This window comes from Panthera tigris, chromosome A1 (genome assembly GCF_018350195.1).
Source record: "Panthera tigris isolate Pti1 chromosome A1, P.tigris_Pti1_mat1.1, whole genome shotgun sequence".
NCBI classification, from domain to species: domain Eukaryota; kingdom Metazoa; phylum Chordata; class Mammalia; order Carnivora; family Felidae; genus Panthera; species Panthera tigris.
In genome coordinates, this window is record NC_056660.1 from 2,360,868 (window position 1) to 2,379,519 (window position 18,652).

Genomic DNA, 18,652 nt, shown 5'->3' on the forward strand with positions numbered 1-18,652 from the left:
GACATTTGTCTGAGTGCATTGACTATATTGGTCTTTTTAGGCTCCAGCTTTGTTCGTCTCTTCAGCACCAGCTGTAGAGAAAAATATACATCCTTGGCTGGGATGTATTTTCAACCATGTAGTTTATAAACTGATCCCCAAATAAGGAACTGCTTCTAAAACTATAAGATCTATGCCGCTTTAAATGATAATTGGAGAAAAACAGAATAGAAACACCGGTAGCTCCAAAATTATTTTTTAAAATTATTTATTTATTTTGAGAGAGAGCGCGTGCGTGTGCCCATGCAGGAGAAGGGCAGAAAAGGAGGGAGCGAGAGACGTGGGGCTCAAACCCATGATCATTATGAGATCATGACGGGATCGTGACCTCAGCTGAAATCAAGAGTCGGGCGCTTAACCCACTGAGCCCCCCAGGCACCCCCCAAAAGAACACTTTTCATTCACGTTGTGCTTTTTTTCTGAAGGAGGGACATAAGTTATAGGACAGAGAAACTATTCTCAAGGAACTTTGCTTTTACCGGAGGCCAGGCCTGAATTGAAAACAATGCAAGGGGCACCTGGGTGGCTTGGTCGGTTGAGCGTCTGACTTCGGCTCAGGTCATGATCTCACGGTCCGTGAGTTCGAGCCCCGCGTCGGGCTCTGTGCTGACAGCTCAGAGCCTGGAGCCTGTTTCAGATTCTGTGTGTCCCTCTCTGTCTGCTCCTCCCCTGTTCATGCTCTGTCTCTCTCTGTCTCAAAAATAAATAAATGTTAAAAAAAAAAAAATTAAAAAGAAAAAAAAAAAAAAAAAAAAAAGAAAACAATGCAAGATGGCATTTGACTGTTAACACCAAGGAGGAGGAGTGTGGTTGGCTACAGTGGTCAACTAGGAAAGAGAGGAAGCCTAATCTGGAACTCGGAAAGCGAGAAAGGTTTGCATAGATAGGATCCTCAGAGATCGGAGTAGGGTTGTGAGCATGGGAGAAAACTAGGTACAGTGTGCGTTTGCATGGTTTGGAGCAGAACTGGTTTAGGGGTGACCCTGAGTGGCTTGAGGGCCACAAGGGGTTCTGCAGTATTTCCAGCGATATGTGGGACAGTTGTCAGCTCTCTTGACCCTCTACAGGTTTGTCTTTGGGGTACTTATACCTCTTTTCCAGTATCTCTGCCCCCACTCCCCTTAGGGCCTGATCAGACTTTGCATGTCAGACGCTACCCAAGTGATTGCCTTCTGCCTGCTCAGTTTTATCCTGGCCTTTCTCACCCATTATCCCATCTGCTTCTCTAAATTATTTTCCTTCCCATCTACAATCAAAAGTTTGATTTTCTCTGGGTTGTTGGTCTTGAACAAAAGAGATCAACCAGCTTTTCTTATTGAAGACATTTACTCTATCGTATGTCCATTTTAAAAGACAAGGTTAACTGAAATGAATCTTTGATCTTAGCGTGTTTAGGGAAGATAAATAAAACTTGCTCTGCTGGGTGGCTCAGTTGGTTAAGCATCCGACTCTTGGTTTTGGCTCGGGTCATGATCTCACGGTTTTGTGAGTTCGAGCTCAGTGTTGGGCTCAGTGTTGGGCTCTGCGCTGGCAGTGGGGAGCCTGCTTTGGATTTCTCTCTCTCTCCCTCTCTTTCTCTGCCCCTTCCGCACCCATGCTGTCTCTGTCTGTCTCAAAATAAATAAACTTTAAAAAAATTGAAAAAAAACCAAAACTTGCTATCCTGATTCTGAAAGATTCCTTACTGTCGTATTACAGAATAACGTGTGTCAAGATTGATTATCTTAGGTGGAGGAGAAAAAAAAATGCTGAGGATCTCAAAAGATAAAGAGGTTGGACTTAATCCTACAGCAAAAGAGTAAGTGATGTACAGATGGACATTCTAAAGAACCATTGCTTGGAATAAGCAGAGGTTAAACTATATTTATGGTGGATAATTGTGTAGTGAAGGGTATGAATCACTCTCAGAGGCCCTAGATGAGTCAAAAGAATTGCTAATTATGTCTTTTTTTGTGCAGTTTGGGGCTATGGGTAAAAATATCTGGGTATCGTGATTGATATCAGCTTGTGCAGAAATAGGTCAAGATTAAATCTTACTGACAGTGAAAAAGCAGTGTGAAGGGTACGTTTTCAATGTCTTTCAGATCCTCCTCTGCTTCTCATTCCCTGCCCATCACCCCAGTTTACACCCTCATTACCGCAGGCTTTGATGATGGCAGTCGCCTCTTAACACACACGGTTGCTTCCAGCCTTTTTCTCCTCTGAAGCATCCCATAGATCTATGTCAGATCAATCTTCCTAAACATTTCTTTCACCGCACTTCCATTAGCTGTGTGATTCAACCTTCCCAAACCTCTCTTTGTTGGAGAATGAGGCGTTTGGTTTCAGTTTGTTTTTCCAGTTCTGAAATTCTCATTCTGTGCCACTCCAGAGTGGCTTTTTTTTTTTTTTTTTTTAAGTTAAGCAAACTGGATTGAGTGTGAAATATGTGCCAAGCTTAGTGCCATACCTCTGAGATGCACAGACAAATAAGTAACAGCTCCCCCTGTGGGGTTTTGTCACCGGCAGGGGTCTTCACACATTGGATTGTGGCCCTTATGCTTAAAACTTTTTGAAGCTTTATGTACATTTATTTGTTTCTTAAACCAACACATTTACAATTAAACAATGAAAAGCTCATAGTAAAATTTTAATTATGAGATAAAAATTAAATAGTACTTATAAAATAAAATTTAATTTTGGTTTTAAAGGTGCAATAAATGTTTCGCACTGTCTAAAAATGTTAATATCTAGTGGGATCAATGTGATTAAATTGGCTTCATTAAGTTGGATAATTTTGGTTTAAGTTTTGTGAGATAGAAATGCAAAAAAAAAAAAAACCCTAAAAACAAACAAACAAAAGAAATGCAAAGTTCTGGCATTATGTTCGGTTAATTTAGATGCTAGTTTTTAATAACTGTAAAAACTCAAAAAGCTGTCTCATAAAAAAATGTTCAAAGGGAGGGAAGGAGTGTGTTATTAACCGAAGTACTGAAATCATGATACTTGTGTCTTTTTAAGCTTTTTATCATGAAAAGCTTAAAATATACACAACGCTGGAGAGCATAACATGATAAACCTCCATGTACGTCTACCCTGACTTGAACAGTTACCACCCCATTACCCATCTTGTTTCATCTGTACCTGCGCCATTTCCCCCGACTAGATTGTGGTGAAGTAATTCTCAAGCTCATACAATTTTATTCTAAATATTTGAGCATGCCTTTTACAAGATGACTTTAAAAGAAAATCTACATACCAATTTCTCGGTTTTGTATTTCTTAATAGTGTTTGTAATCCAATGGACACACAAAAATGCACTGAGGAAAAAAGTCACAAAGGTTGCGTGAAATGCCGGGAAGTTAGACACGAGGCAACGAGAAGAAGACTGTTCTGCAAGGGTTGCGTAACACTTCCACGTCATGGGGAGAGTGACCTGTGCTATAGTGAAGTGCACTTAAGGGTGAGTGGTGGCACAACGTTTGAAGTTGCAAAATAGATGTTATCTGAAAACACATTTATGGGACAGACTGTGTATGCTCGGGGAACTCGATTATTTATTTATTTTTTTAATAAAATTTTTTGTGACGTCAATTTATTTTTCAGAGACAGAGAGAGAAAGAGAGGGAGGAGAGAGAAAGACAGAGCATGAGCAAGGGAGGGGCAGAGAGAGAAAGTCACAGAATCCAAAGCAGGCTCCAGGCTCTGTGCTGATAGCACAGAGCCTGACATGGGACACGAACCCATGAACTGTGAGATCATGACCTGAGCTGAAGCTGGACGCTTAACCGACTGAGCCACCAGGCACCCCAAAACTTGATTATTTTCAAGTCAGTTATAATATCTCGAAAGTTCTGCATATGTCACCAAGAAAGGAAAATAATACTTTTTCCTCCTTTGCTGCCTTTCAACTGTAAGCCACGTATTTCCAGCAAATCAAAGATGATTGGAGGGGGCACCTGGGTGGCTCAGTTGTTTGAATGTACAACTGTTGTTTTCATCTCAGGTCATGATCCCAGGGTCATGGGATTGAGCCCCATGTCTGAGTGTAGACACTGCTTAAGATTGTCTGTCTCTCTCTGTCCCTCTTCCCCGTTTTTGCTCTCACATTCTCTCTCTCTCTAAAAGAAAGAAAAATTAAAAAAAAAAAAAGATGACTGGAGGAGTTAGAAGAGCCATGTCATATCCAGGTGAGCAAGGGCAAGACTGGGACGGGAACTAAAAAAATCTAGCAAAATGTTCCTTGATCCCAAGGTTTCATAGAAAATTTCAAGTCCGTGGTATGGATTCATGTGCATCAGGACATCCAGAATATCTTAGCCTGTCTTCGACTGTGCAAAATATGAGGGCATCGAGTTAGTGCAAAAGCGTCACTATTTTCATTCTTTCTTAAAAAAAAAAACAAAATTAAAAATTGCAACTTCATTATGCTTTTCTTTCCCCCAAGAGCAGGTCTGTTGGTTCTGTCTTCAGGCCACGAAGCTGGGTGACTATGCAGTTAGCAGCAGCACCCGCCCAAGGCGATTCGTGCCCTGGGCATTGGCAGGGCTGGAGGCTGGTCATCCGGCAGCAGAATCTAAGTTCCTTTCGGAAGCGTCTTTCTCCAACCGACTGGGTTGTCCTAAGTTTGTTTCGTGCTTCAGGGATTCAGAACAATTATTTTGATATGGTCACTGTTCGGTGGCTCTCCCAGGGACAGTGATGAGCATTAGGCGTCGAGAAATGTTGGGGCTGTGGCAAGGAGGGCAAGGGCAGGGTGTGACAGGTGACCCTCCAGTAACTTACAGGGTGGATAGAGCTGCCCCTTGAACACACGCAGAATGTTGGCTTGGATGTCGGTGATCTGCTGCCTGCTTGGTTTGCTGCGAGGTGATGCGGATGGCCTTGAGGGATGAGGTATTCAGTCGGGCTTGCTTCCTGGCATGACCTCAGTGACCTCTCCCAGTTGTGAAGCCTTTAGCTGCGACCTTTGGGGGTTGGGAGTTGAGAGTGGGCCTCCAGATGAAGAGACAAGCCTACGAGCCCAGAAGTGGTTGTTGGTGACAAAGATGAGCTGTGCAGACGCTGGGTGGCTTTTGAGAGCCAGTAGTAGCTCTTGCCATTGATGGGGAACTTGTTCCGAATTAGAGCCAGTAGAGCTGAATCTGTGAAGCCAAGAGCATCTTCTTTGGGGGTGTAGATACCTTCTTTGGGGGATTTGGGTATGTAGATAGTCCGGGGGGCGTGATAGGGCTGCTTCTGGACTGCCTGACCACTGGAGGTCTGTCTTTGAGGAGCAGCCACATGGCAGATGTGGTCTGTGCCACTGAAGCCCTGAACTCAGACACTAGGCCGTAGTGGCGATTTGGAGGTCCTCTTGGCCTTTTTAGGAGCTTGAGATGTTTTGCAGGGCTGGGCTGGCTGAGTGGGCTGGGGGGACTGTTCCCCATCAGTAGGAGGGTCTGAGTGGAAGCCGTGTCTGGGATCAGGAGGGTGTGAGCACGGAGCCTGGGCATGGAAGTTTCCGAGGCCGCTGTGCCTATTGCTGATTGTTGGAGTAATCGTGAGGGTGGGAGCCTTCTGCCCGGGACAGGCACTGCTTCGTAGCTTCTTCCAGGGCTGTGGCAGGGCTGCTGGCTGTTGGCCGCTCTCCACTGCTCACATGCAGCTGTCCTTCGAGGACGAGCTATGTGGGCACGGCCAGTGGCGAGGACCCTAGGCAGTTGCATGTCTGGCACCTCTGACTGCAAGCCCACGATACCGCCCTGATATTTATTTATGTCAGTTCCAGCCACCAGTTAGGGGAAGAAGGTGTTAGTTTGACCCCTGGAACCTCTGACTGCCTTGGTCATTCACTTGTGCTTTTACACTAATGGAGTTCGAAACTTGCCAAAAATGTTTGAAGGGGTGAGGGGATGGGCAAAATGAAGGGGAGTGGAGGATACAGGCTTCCAGTTATGGAACGAGTAAGTCAAGGGGATGAAAGGTTCAGCCCCGGGAGTATAGTTGATGGTATCCTAATGGCGTTGTGGTGACCCCAGCATAACAGACTGGCCAGGTCGCTATGTTGTGCACCTGAAGCTAATATAACGTTATGTTTCAACTATACTTTAATATTTAGAAGAAGATTTTCAAATGGGTTAGAACATTTTGTGTTCAGGCTTTGTAAGCGTGTAAATAAAAGAGTTTTCCTAGGTCACACTTACATCACCGGGGGGAACAAATCACATGGTGATGCAGACATCTCCGAGTAGTGGTTTCCAAAATGAACTTTCAAAGCACACGTTTCTTTCAAAAAGCAATCACTTTCTTGGCCAATGTGAAAAACATCACTTTTGCCTTTAAATGACAAAATGTTTTTTTAATTAAGTGTGCATTACTGACGGCCACTTGTAGAAGTGGGCACAAAATCTGGAACGCGTCGTTTTGTAAAAGAAAGATGTGCAGCTCATCTTTCCATGTGACAGATGCTCAAATGACTTGCTTGCCAGTCGTCCGGCAAACTGTGGTGGGATCCGCCAGTTTCAGGATCACTTTCTGTCTCATTTCTAGAGCACTGCGAAGATTCTACGGTATGTTACACACCTTATGAAATGGGGCCTTGGCGGTTTCTCAGCCTCGGCGCTGCCGACGCTCTGGGCAGGATAACGCTTTGTGGTGGGCGTCTGTCCCGTGCACGGTAGCATCTTTAGCAGAAGCCCTGGCCCCCAGCCGCTCGATGCCAACAGCACCCCCCTCCTAGTTGTGAAAGCAAAAACGACGTTGCCGAACTGCCTTCAGAGGGCAGAATCTCCGCCCCCGTTGAGAACCAGTGCTCTAAAATGTCAGCTCCAGGAGAGCCGTGCGTTTTCCCTGATTTGCGTAACCTTTCTATTCTTGGTGCCCAGAGCCGTACCTACCACCTAGCAGACTGCAATCACTACTTATTAATTCAATGGATATAATAAGAAAAACAAGGATTTTCTCAGTGGGTTTTGGGGTTTCTGTCTTGTGATTAACAAATCTCACAAGGACCTCCTGAGCATTTATCTTTTTTTTTTTTTAATTTTTTTTTAACGTTTATTTATTTTTGAGACAGAGAGAGACAGAGCATGAATGGGGGAAGGGTAGAGAGAGAGGGAGACACAGAATCGGAAGCAGGCTCCAGGCTCTGAGCCATCAGCCCAGAGTGCGACGCGGGGCTCGAACTCATGAACCGCGAGATCGTGACCTGAGCTGAAGTTGGATGCTTAACCGACTGAGCCACCCAGGCGCCCCTGAGCATTTATCTTTAAATTTATTAAAATTTTGTTTAACTACTGGATTGAGTATTACTGAGAAAAATTGACTATAGAGGCTTGTCTTCATGCTCTAGATAGTTTGTTTTGAAATCTCATATTGGCTCCATACCATCAATAACTAATGATCTCGGCCCCATACCATTGATAACTAATGACCTCCAGACACAATATACATTCAGGATTGGGTTCATCATTAACGCTAGTGAACATAAATCCGTTTTTCAAATAATTGCTAACTGTTTTGTTTTTATGGACTTTGTCTGATTAGATAGTTGTTTTCATTTCATAATACAGTTGGGAAGGAGAAGCATGAGCCCTGCCGTTTTTACTTCGTTCATTTTAGTGTTTTAGTTATTATGTTCTATTTTTGGCTTTTGCAGGAGTCTTAAAGCCAGTTATCCATTTTCATCAGGCTTATTTATTTATTATTTGTTTGTTTATTTATTTGATTTATTGAGAGAGAGAGTGTGTGTGAGTGGGGGAGAGGAGCACAGGGAGAGAGAGAATCATAGGCAGGCTTCATGCTCAGTGCAGAGCCCGATGCAGGGCTCGATCCCATGACACCAGGATCATGACCTGAGCTGAAATCAAGAGTCTCAGGCTCATGCGACTGAGCTACCCAGGCACCCCAGGCTTATTTTTATTAATGCTAGGTAATGTAATCTACCCCACCCAGATGCACAGAGACTACACTACCTGACAATGTAGCAAAACCTGGTGAGCAGCTGTTGGCATCTGGCCCACTCTTTCAGGTCACAGAGCTCCTACTCTTTTGTGAGGATACTTCATGTATTGTGATATGAAGCCATTTTATGTAGTGAATATATGTTATTTACATGTGGGTATTACTGCATATATGTGTTGCTTATATATGTGTTTTTTTCTTTTTGTTGGATTAAAATAACACAACACATAGAAGTTGTAATATTTTGTGTGTCCTTCATTTTACGTACATTCACATTTGACAATCACAGGTGTAGTACATTTTGGATCCAATCCAGTCTCCCGGCCTCGCATTCTCAATTGTGACACAGACAGTGTTATAAATCAGCCACATCTCATTTTATTTTCCTCTGCCCAGGTACACAGGAAGTTGCATTTCCCAGCTTCCCTTGCAGCAAGGTGTGGTCATGTCGTCATGTCTGGCCAATGGTGTGTAAGTAAGGAGAGATCATTCTGAGCTAAGGGAGTTGAGAGTCAGTGTACCTTCCTCCGTGCCCTGCGTGGATCACCCTCTGCAGTGGTCATGGAGGCCATGCGTTCCAGGTGGTACAGCTAAGAGAGACATCCCCTGTTGGAGGAGAGCTGGCCGGGAGAAACCCACAACCTACATGTGGCTTTGACTTGTTTTGTGTGAAGCGACCTAGACTTTGTGCTTGGACGTTAGGATAGCTGGCATGAATTGCCCTGCGTGACACACAGGTTCTCTGTTAATGTTCCCTATCTAAAATCTCCAGGGCACCTCTCAGTTACTTCTTGTCTTTTGTTGACGTCACTGCGAAGAATACAGCAAAATGAAACTCACGCTTATGTTGTTTAAAGAGTATGGAAGTTGTAACCCACTAAGTCACATTGTCTCTCTCTCTTTTTTTTTTTTTAACGCTTATTTATTTTTGAGACAGAGAGAGGCAGAGCATGAATGGGGGAGGGCCAGAGACAGAGAGGGAGACACAGAATCTGAAACAGGCTCCAGGCTCTGAGCTGTCAGCACAGAGCCCGACGCGGGGCTCGAACTCACAGACCGCGAGATCATGACCTGAGCTGAAGTCGGACGCCTAACCGACCAAGCCACCCAGGCGCCCCACATTGTCTCTCTTAAAGAGAATCCAGAGGGGAAATTTCTCTTAGTTCCAGCAGGAAGAAAAGACCTCTCACCAGTGTGCCTGGTCTTTTTTTTTATCTCACAGACACTCTGTGTCTGGTAACCGGTGCTGTGTTCTTCAGCACCAACTTTGTGACTTGGTGTGGTGACTGTATATATTATTCTGCTATATGTCATTCAGTTTTGTGACATACATTATCCTGGTTTTCTACCTTTATTTTCCCGTGTCGCCATACTTTCTTGGTATAACGTAGAAATAAACCCCTGTTTTAATGTTTCGTTACATGCCTCAAATGTTTTTTTGGTACAGAAACTGCTATGAATACATTTAAAAATATGTAGACTTTCACTGTTATCTGGTTCTATTTTTTACTTGAATATAAATTCCTTAAGAGTTTGTAACAGGTCTTCTAGATTTTTGGTAGTTCTCCAGTAACATTTAATAAATATTTCTTGGTTGATTAATTAATTATCAGTATATGTGTTGATTTAAAAGTGTTATACGTTTAAAATGAATTAGATGTGACAGTGGCACAGAAGTTAGGAAAAGGGACATTATACTAAATGGAGATCAAGACATAAACTGTAGGTATATCTGTAGGGTACACATGACTTTAGTTACATTTATGCCCTTCTACATTTCAGTTCAAGTGATCTCAGTGTGCATTGCACTGTTTTTGCAAGAACCGTTTCACTCCTCACTCAAATGTAGACGTCAAATAACTTATGATTTAGGCAGAAATATAGCGTTTGCAAATTTCATTAAAAGTCTTTCAGTGAAGTCAAAGGAGAAAGGTAGCGAGGGTAGCACACGGCACATTTTGTGTTAATATGAGAATTGTTTAAGTATATTTTCTAGTGCAGACATCCAAACTGTCACGGCTGCAGTACAACAGATACTGCAATACGTGATTTTTTTCAAAGATGACAGCAATGATGAATTAGGTGTCCCTGTGAGTGAAGATAAGGTGCCGGCCGCAGCGGTATCGGCCAGTGTCAGGTGGGACGGCGGCTATGCTGTGCTAAAAGCAAGGGCCCGGCAGTGCAGACAGAAGGCTGCACACTTCCACGGTTCCACACTTGCCTAGATGCCTGTGATGTCTATGATGTTCCCCTGGGATAGACTTTGAAAAATGACCGTGGCTCCGGGTCCTTATTAACTGGGAACTCCTCAAAGAACTCTCTGCAGCTTCAGAAAGATATGCTGTGTTTGAAAGCATGTTTTTTTATGGGTGAATTATCAGAAAACAAATATACAAAATATACATGCTGTGTGTGTGTGTGTGTGTGTGTGTGTGTGTGTAAAAATTTGCTTCTTCGTGAACAAATGTTTGAATTTGTATAAAGTATCTTTCAGAATATGATACTATGATATGTCTAGAGGGTGTAAAATTTAGGAATAAAGTATTGCTAATCCGTATGTAATACAGTATATAAAGTATTAAATTATATAGTGTAGATCTGAGGCATTCTTGGAAAAAGAAAAAAAAGAAGGTAGTCCTTTGTTAAAATTTTATAGTGCTTCTCTCTTTGTGAAGCCTTATCAAAGTTCTAAATCCTTTTTCCAGCATGTGTGAGACTCTTCAAAAATACTTTCCTCAGAGATCAAAATTCTAAATTTCAGATTGGGTTAGCTACATTTTATATTTTGTCCTGCAGCTGTCGGAGCTGTAACGGAGTAAAATGAGAATTGCCTTTTAGGGCGTATTTCTCAACAGAGCAGTTTTGAAAATGAAACCAAATCTCCATGCTCCATTGCAGTCACTGTGTGAAACATTTAAAGGCATTAGAATACAGTAAGTTGTAGTTAAGACAATTTTCTTCCAACATCTTGTTCAGTAAATAAAAAGCAGGAATACAAATTATATCTTGCTATCACGTTTCGCAGTTTTTCATATTTACGCTTTGACCAAATAGCACATTTTCTTGTGTACAATGTTTCCTCCCTTTTAATTATAGCCAGATTTGCTGCCTCGGCAGGTAGAGCTTTTATTAACTTGAAAGTATGTTTGGTTTAAGTAGGGGATGTGGGAGCAAACCCTTCAAGGAAAATCACATTTTCTCTGAAATGTGGTATGGTATCTAAATATAGCCCTGACTAAGTCTCTAGAACATTGAGGCGCTGGAAATTTTTCAGGTATCCCTACTGGGGACATATCTGCTTTCGATCTTACAAAGTAGTGACTGTAAGAAGTCACTGGAGGTGAACAGAAAAAAAAAAAGCCCTCAAACTCATAGTAAAGCCCACAAAAGAAATAACCCAAACAAAAGCGTGAGCAAAGGAAGAAATGTGTCCGTCCTCCTTTTTGTGTTTGACTTGAAAGGCCTTTGACCCTAGGTGGATGACTTTTGTTTTTGTCTCATTCAGCTTCCTCCTTCCATTACAGCCCTTGCAAGTAGCCAGAGTGTCCTTCCTGGAGGGCCTTGTCCCAAGCTAACTGCCAGCTAATCCCTGGTAACATATATGTGAAAGGCTTCTTTCAGAACAGAGGGACTAGCTGTCCCTCATCTCCGCTGACTTTGAGGAATCAGGCTCAAGCTACAGCTTTAAGGATGGAAGGGTTTAGGTTCGTTTACAGTGAAGACTGGTAACTATCGGTTCCATAGCAATTCCGGAAGTCTTTAAAAATAAGAGAATTCCTCGTGTGTCTGAGACAGCTTAAATCTTGATGTTAATCTGGGAGGCACTGAATTAGCTCAAGAGCAAATTCTGGGTAACCGTATCATGGTTGAATGTGTGAGTCCAGTATTAGTCTTTTTTAGATATACAAAAACTTATCTGAGGTCTGGTCATTACTCATTTGTGAAATTCTAACGATTTCGGTTCGGCAGCCACTAGTAGAAAACCTTCATTTTATATATTTAAATGAATAAGTAATGAATAAAACAAAAACCAAATAACTGAAACCTAACAAAATTAATGGCTTGCCCAAAGTTCCATCGCAAGATGATGACAAAGTCAAGAATAGAAAATTCAGATTTTTCTGGTCTTAATCGAACGCTCTTTCTGTAACAACAGTATACTACTCTCAAGCGTAAATTGTGATAGTCAATTGACAAGTTTTTCCCAAATAATTTAAATATCCCATAAAATATAATGCCAGCTGAAGACCAGTCTGTTACCATCTTTCCGAACAAGCACGAAAATTAATTGGAATCAGTGTGGCCTATGCTGAATAGTTTAGATCAGCTTTGGAGGCTGTAATGTGTGAACAAATGAGCCAGGCGTCTCATTACCATGCAGGTTCGGTTCCACAGTAATGAGGTGGGCTTGCATTTCTAACAAGCTCCCAAGAGATCCTGATGTGGCAGCTGAGATTCAGACTAGGAATGGGAGACCCTTAGTGTCCTAAGAAGGGCACGGTCTCTGTCCTTAGAGAGCTTGCGCTTAAGACCCCTGGTGAAAAAAATAAGGAACAGAAGACAACAGATAAATACGTCTTGAATATCTGGTTTTTAAATATGTATATTAGTTTTTGTGAATGTTAGATTTTTCCAGTTAGAGGAAAGCCCCCCCCCCCTTCAGTCCCTTTTTTGCTTTCTTATACCACGTAGAAAACCACACTCTGTACATAGTGGGTGTTAAGAAATGCCAAGTGATGGTCATTATCATAGTTGGCTGGAAATATCAGATGAAAATTCCAGGTGGAACTGGATCATTCAGTCTCGTGATAAAATTCTTTTCGGCGATGGATTATCAGAATGGCTGGATGATGGCTTTCTTTGCAACTTCATCGATTCCCCAAATACTTGCCACTTCATAGGCAAAGCAGGGGCAGGCAGTCTCTTCAATGCCTGGGAACATTCTGCAGGTTTCAAGGCTAATGGACAGAGTGTATGTAGATGGCTGGCTATTAACTCTTTCCCCCTCAGACCAGAGTTTGAGGGTGAGGCAGAGGGTGATGGAAGCAATGAAAAAGACTGGGGTTTCCTCAAAAATAGTCTAGAGCTCTGCTAGCCCATACAGTAGATGCTAGCCACTTGTGGCTACTGAAATGAACTAAAATTAAGTAAAACACTGAAACGCAGTTCTGTAGTTGCACTAGGTACATTTGAAGCATGCGTTGGATAGCAGTGCAGACACAGAACGCTTTCATGTTTGCGGAAAGTTCTATTGGCTATAAGGGGCAAAAAAGGAAGGAAAACTTGATTTTTGAGTGAAGGCTGGAAGTTATTGAAGAAATATAATTAATATAATTATTAGTTATATTAATTATAACTAATATAATTAGACAGTGATTGCTTGATACAAGCATTCAGACTGAAGGAGAAGAAGAATGGGATGGGGCAGGTTTAATGGGGGGGGGCAGGGAAAAGAAAGATAAATAAAATTAGGTGCTCACATCATAACCAATTCCTTTGACTCATTACCCTTTTTTTTTAACAAGCAGTGTGTGCATACCACATTACTTTACAGTTTCATCCCAGAACCCATCCACCTAGGAAAACACTTATTTGCTACAGCACATGGTGGTTTCTGCAGTGCTTTGTTTATATTTTACGTTACGCGAACTACTCTTGATTTCGTGTCTCCCCAGTGGTACGTGGGCATTCTTGTGTTAGCTCGGTCTGTGAAAGTGCTCAGATACCAGGATCAGATGCCCTGCTTTTATGTCTTAACAGCCTTGTCTAGTTATTCTGTCTTCATTCATTCATTCATTCATTCAACAAATATGTTTTTAAATGTCTATTTATTTCTGAGAGGGGCGGGAGGAAAGAGAGGGGGCAGATGGAGAATCCCAGGCAGGCCCCGCACCGTCAGCGCAGAGCCCAACATGCAGCTCAGACTCACCAACCGTGAGATCGTGACCTGAGCCGAAATCAAGGGTCGGACGCCTGACCAACTGAGCCACCCAGGCGCCCCTCAACAAGTATTTATTAAACCTCTACTAGGTGCCAGGCATTTGTGATTCTTAGGCTTTTTTCTCTTTTTCAGTGACAGCTTCTTTCTTCTGGTTGAGAATTTAAGCATCATAAAATGAAACTAACCAGGCTGAACTTCATATTACAAAATATTTTCTCAGTAGAGCAAAACACATTGTTTAGCAATCTGGGCCAAATGGATGAACTTCTGTCTTAGGAGGAGAGAACTTTTAATAGTTTTTCTTCTCTGGTCTTAAGATCCTCTCTGATTACTCAATAGCCTTAGTCCCTGTATTTGCTTCTTGGGGCTGCCATAACAAATTATCACTGACGGAGTGACTCACAACAACAGAAATGTATTCCGTTACAGATCTGGAGGCGAGAAGGCCGAAATCAGGGTGTCAGTAGGGCCGTGCTCCCTCTAGGGAAGCATTCGTTTTGGCCTCTTCCCACCTTCTGGTGCTTGCTGGTAATCCCTGGTGTTCCTCAGCAAGCAGCCGCCTCCATCACCACGTGGCTCTTTCTTCTGTGTGTGTCAGTGCCTCTGTGTCCACATCTCCTTCTCCTTTCTGCTCTAAAGACACTACTCTCTAGACCAGGGTCCACTTTAGCCCCCTATGACCTCATCGTAACTTGATTATGTCCACAAAGACTCTGTGTCCAAGTAAGGTCATGGTCACCTGAATTGGGCGTTATGACTGGAACATTTTTTTGGAGGATACAGTTCAACCCACAACAGCCACTTTGAGTATATATGCACATGCATATATATGCAGGTCATTGATTTTAGTCCCAAGAAAAGTAGCAAGGAAGCAGGACTACAAGGAGAGCCCGGGGTTCAACAAGAGAAGAAATAATATTACTCTGACCCTTGGTCCTTACAGCTTCTTCAGGGAGCGGATGGGACGAGCCGTGAGGAAGATCAAAGACAACCCGGGGCCAGAGGGCAGAGTGATGAGCACGCTGGACACCAAACGGATTATAAATCACTTCTAGTCCTTTTAAGTTACTTCTGCCTTTTATTCTCTCCTACCACTCTTCCTTCCACTTGCCTCTTTTCTCTCTCCCCCCACCCTTCCATTTTCCGCTCAATCTCTCTGTCATCCCTTTCCTTTGAGCGCCAGAGTGAAGAAGAAATATATTATGTGATCAAAGAACTTCCAGAGGACGCTTGCATATTCCCTGTTAGGTTGTAGGTGCTTTATGAAATTTTATCTTTTACAAGCAAAACAACCTAAATCTAGCATCCTGAGGACAAATGGTAGGGCAAGTTTTGTAAATTTCTTTCGCTTGATGTCAACCAAATTTTGGTTGAATCCATTTTCTAAAATCCTTTGTCCTATTTTATTAATTCCCAGGGCACACAGTGGAAGCATTAACAACATCTTGTTAATCAGTATATACACATCAAAACAAATTAAGGAAACAGGAAGGATATCTCTTACCATTTCTTAAAGAGCTGACTCATGTTATAGTTTAGTCTACTCTGATTTTCATGAGACTTTTGTTCATTCTTACTGCAAATATAAAGTACCCACCATGAACAAAGAATTTTGCTCAAATTGTAAATGGTGCAGAAATAAATAGGACACAGTCCCTGTTTTCAAGAAGTTCCCAGTTTGGTGGGAGAAAGATTCCTATATACGTGACTCTGATAGAAGGTAAAATGTGATGAATGCTGCAGACAGGTTCCAAGTATTTGGGGAAAGAGGGATTAATTATAACCGGGAGTGTTCTTGGAAGGGGTAGTGGAGTTTGCAGTGGGAATTCAAGAATGGAGAGCGTTGTCAACGAGCACCTATTGCTCAAAGAATACTTGAGCAAAGGTGTTGAGGTAGGACAGGGCAGGGTATGTTCTGAGAGGACACCCAACAACTATAGGGTACGGTTAAAGGGAAGCGAAGTAGAAAGTAAAGCTGAAAAGAAGTTTAAAGATCCAAAAGTGAAGGATTTTCCTTTGAATTTTAGATGGAAGGGTTTGGACTTCATTCTGCGTTTAATGGAGAATCATCACAGTTTCTCATTGGAAGACTGAAAGATCAGTTAGGAAGTTACTGAAACAGTGTAGAAGTCAGAACACAAAGATCCCACCAAGGGAAGGAGCAGAGGATATGGAGAACAGGAGGATTAGAAGCCCGAGCTAGAAGCAGAGTCCAGAGGATGTTGAAGATGAGGAAGAACACGGAACAGTCTTGGTGGTGCCACGAAAGAGGCAGGTTTACACAGGGAGGAGGGAGGTGGTGAGGAAGGGAGTCAACATTCCGTTCTGGTCTTGTGGTAATTTTGAAACGTTGACGTTGGAAAGTACAGCACGTAGTGAGAATGCATGTTTGGAGTTTTGGAGAGCAGTCAGAGCGAATATTCTTGAGCTCAGGGATGCCTATTATTTACTGGAGAATGGATTTTAGGGAGAAATCTAGAAAAGCCCCCATAATACTATAGAAATACCATGTACCCACACTTAAAGTACATTTATCATATTGGAGAAATACTTAGAAACAAAAGCATTAGCATTTATCAGACATAACTGTGTCTAAAGAGGAAAAAAATGTACAAAGGAGAAAAACACTAAGTGTCTTATCACTAAGTGATAAAAAAAGACAGGGGTTCAAGGGGGGAAAAGGGCCTAATTTCAAGAATCGTTTGTTGATTCAAGGGAGTCTTGTTATTGACGGGTTTTATAGTTTATAATGGATCATTGAAAGGTTGTGGAATATACTTACATAAAAGTGTTATCATCCTAATGTTCGGATGCAGCAGTCAGAATAGAGAGCTGTGCGGGTAGTCAGTTAACGGGAAAACGATTTTGTCCTCTATGCTTAAGTCCTTCTAGTCACTTCGGAGGCATTTCTAGTTTTAACTTTATTTCCTCACTTGATTTCCCTACCACAATGGAACAGGCTTCCTCAGGAGGCCTTAGACTTCCCACTCAGGAAGTGCTCAAGGAGAGTATGATTGACCAGATATCTGTTGAGGTATTTCAAAAGTCATTTTTTCTTTGGGAGGAAAGTTGGCCTAACTGTCACCCAAAACCGTATGAGCTCAAGATTAGGAGTTAAAGATTGGTTAGGCATTGCTGGGTTAGAGGCTAGTCATTACCTTCTGGTTCCAACGACATCCCTGTTGTTGATTCTTTTGGAACCCAAAGTAGAAAGGATCACAGGAGATTGTAAATAATCTTAGTATCTTTTATCTTTCCTTTATGATTCTTATTTTCTAAACTTCTAACATTTTTAGTTCCTAGGTAGGGAGAGTAGGAATGGAAACGTGTCTTATGGGGTGTTTTGTTTGAATTTTGAAGGCAGCCACAAAGAGAAGCTTTATTTTAAAATAATATCTTAAAAATTTTATTTCAAGTCAATTCTTGGAGTTTAAATGGAAAAATTACCAAGTATGTTTATGTTGTTATAGTTAAAGGTTTACAATTAATACAAGTACCTTAAAGTTTTCAATTGACTGTAACACTGACAATTTTGTATATACATAAGAGATACATTTCATTATTTAACTTGTTTTTTCACTTGAATCTTACTCTCTTTTCTATGCTTGGAATATGTGCTTATGCTAACTATGATTATAAAATTAGTCCAATTAAATATGGCGGAAAATGAAAACAGTCTTTGTAAATCTTACATAAAGACAAAGATAAAATACAACCGCTTAAGTATCCTCTCCTACTCCATGAGTGTTTTTGTAACAAAATTGTGGTTCTATCATTTGGTAGTCTTAAAGCCAATCTTAATCCAATTTCTAGTCCCATTAGCAAGAGTCATATTCACGTATATTTTTTCAACAATAGATGGCACTAGCATACAAGTATCTCATGAGTATTCAACCCAACAGAACTGTTACTAGGTGGGAGAGAGATAAAAGATACTCAGGATGCCTGAAGACCAGGAATGCAGTTCGGATGAACACAGATATATCGGGGAGCCACGTGAGATACAAGCAGTTCTTGAGCAGGAAAGCACTTCCAAACACGAACATAAGTGCCAACACATTTGGGGTAGGCTGGTCTCTTGTTGAGGAGAACAATAAAAACCAGCTCTCTTGGAGAATGTCTAACCAGAAAATCTACCTAATTTCTCAAAATAAATTCTAAAGAATGAAGGAAACCAAGGATTGCATTCGCACACCCCACTGCAACCCTAGCAGAAGTAGAAGTATAGAAGAATGTGAAGAAGAAAAAGGAGACGTTCAGAAATGGGATGATGACTGAATGCCATAGGTATTTGGAACTTCAGAAAAAAGTGCTATGGGGGCACCTGGGTGGCTCAGTCGGTTGAGCATCCGACTTCAGCTCAGGTCATGATCTCGCATTTGTGAGTTCGAGCCCCTCGTCGGGCTCTGTGCTGACAGCTCAGAGCCTGGAGCCTGCTTCGGATTCTGTGTCCCCTGCCCTCTCCGCCCCACCCCTGCTTGTGCTCTGTCTCTCTCTGTCTTTCAAAAATGAATAAACATAAAAAAAATTAAAAAGAAAAAAGGGCTATGTACTCTCTGCCTATTTCTTCCTAAAAAGTATAAAAAGTATGATGACCGCATAGATGTCTAAGAAAATGTCCTCTGGGGAGAAAAATACCAATAAAGGTGATAAATTGACCCTGATTATGATGCAATACTTGTACAGTTGACCTTTGAACTATGCAGGGGTTAGGGGCACCAGCCCCTGCACAGTCAAAAATCCGTGTAT

General features: G+C 42.0%; 1 protein-coding gene across 14 annotated transcripts in view; it reads left to right on the forward strand.

Annotated features, from left to right (window-relative positions):
- The window catches only part of FGF9 (fibroblast growth factor 9), a 94,374-nt gene that overhangs the window by 3,202 nt on the left and 72,520 nt on the right, over nt 1–18,652 (forward strand). For 9 of the 14 annotated variants that reach the window (XR_006215514.1, XR_006215404.1, XR_006215383.1 and 6 more), the window contains exon 2: nt 3,307–3,481. The gene's annotated coding sequence lies outside the window, so the exon portion shown is untranslated. Of the gene's footprint in view, nt 1–1,737; nt 1,838–3,306; nt 3,482–8,358; nt 8,918–10,843; nt 11,837–14,846; nt 18,277–18,652 lie in introns of those variants that run through there. The other 5 variants (XR_006215450.1, XR_006215433.1, XR_006215485.1 and 2 more) reach the window with 5 other exon arrangements.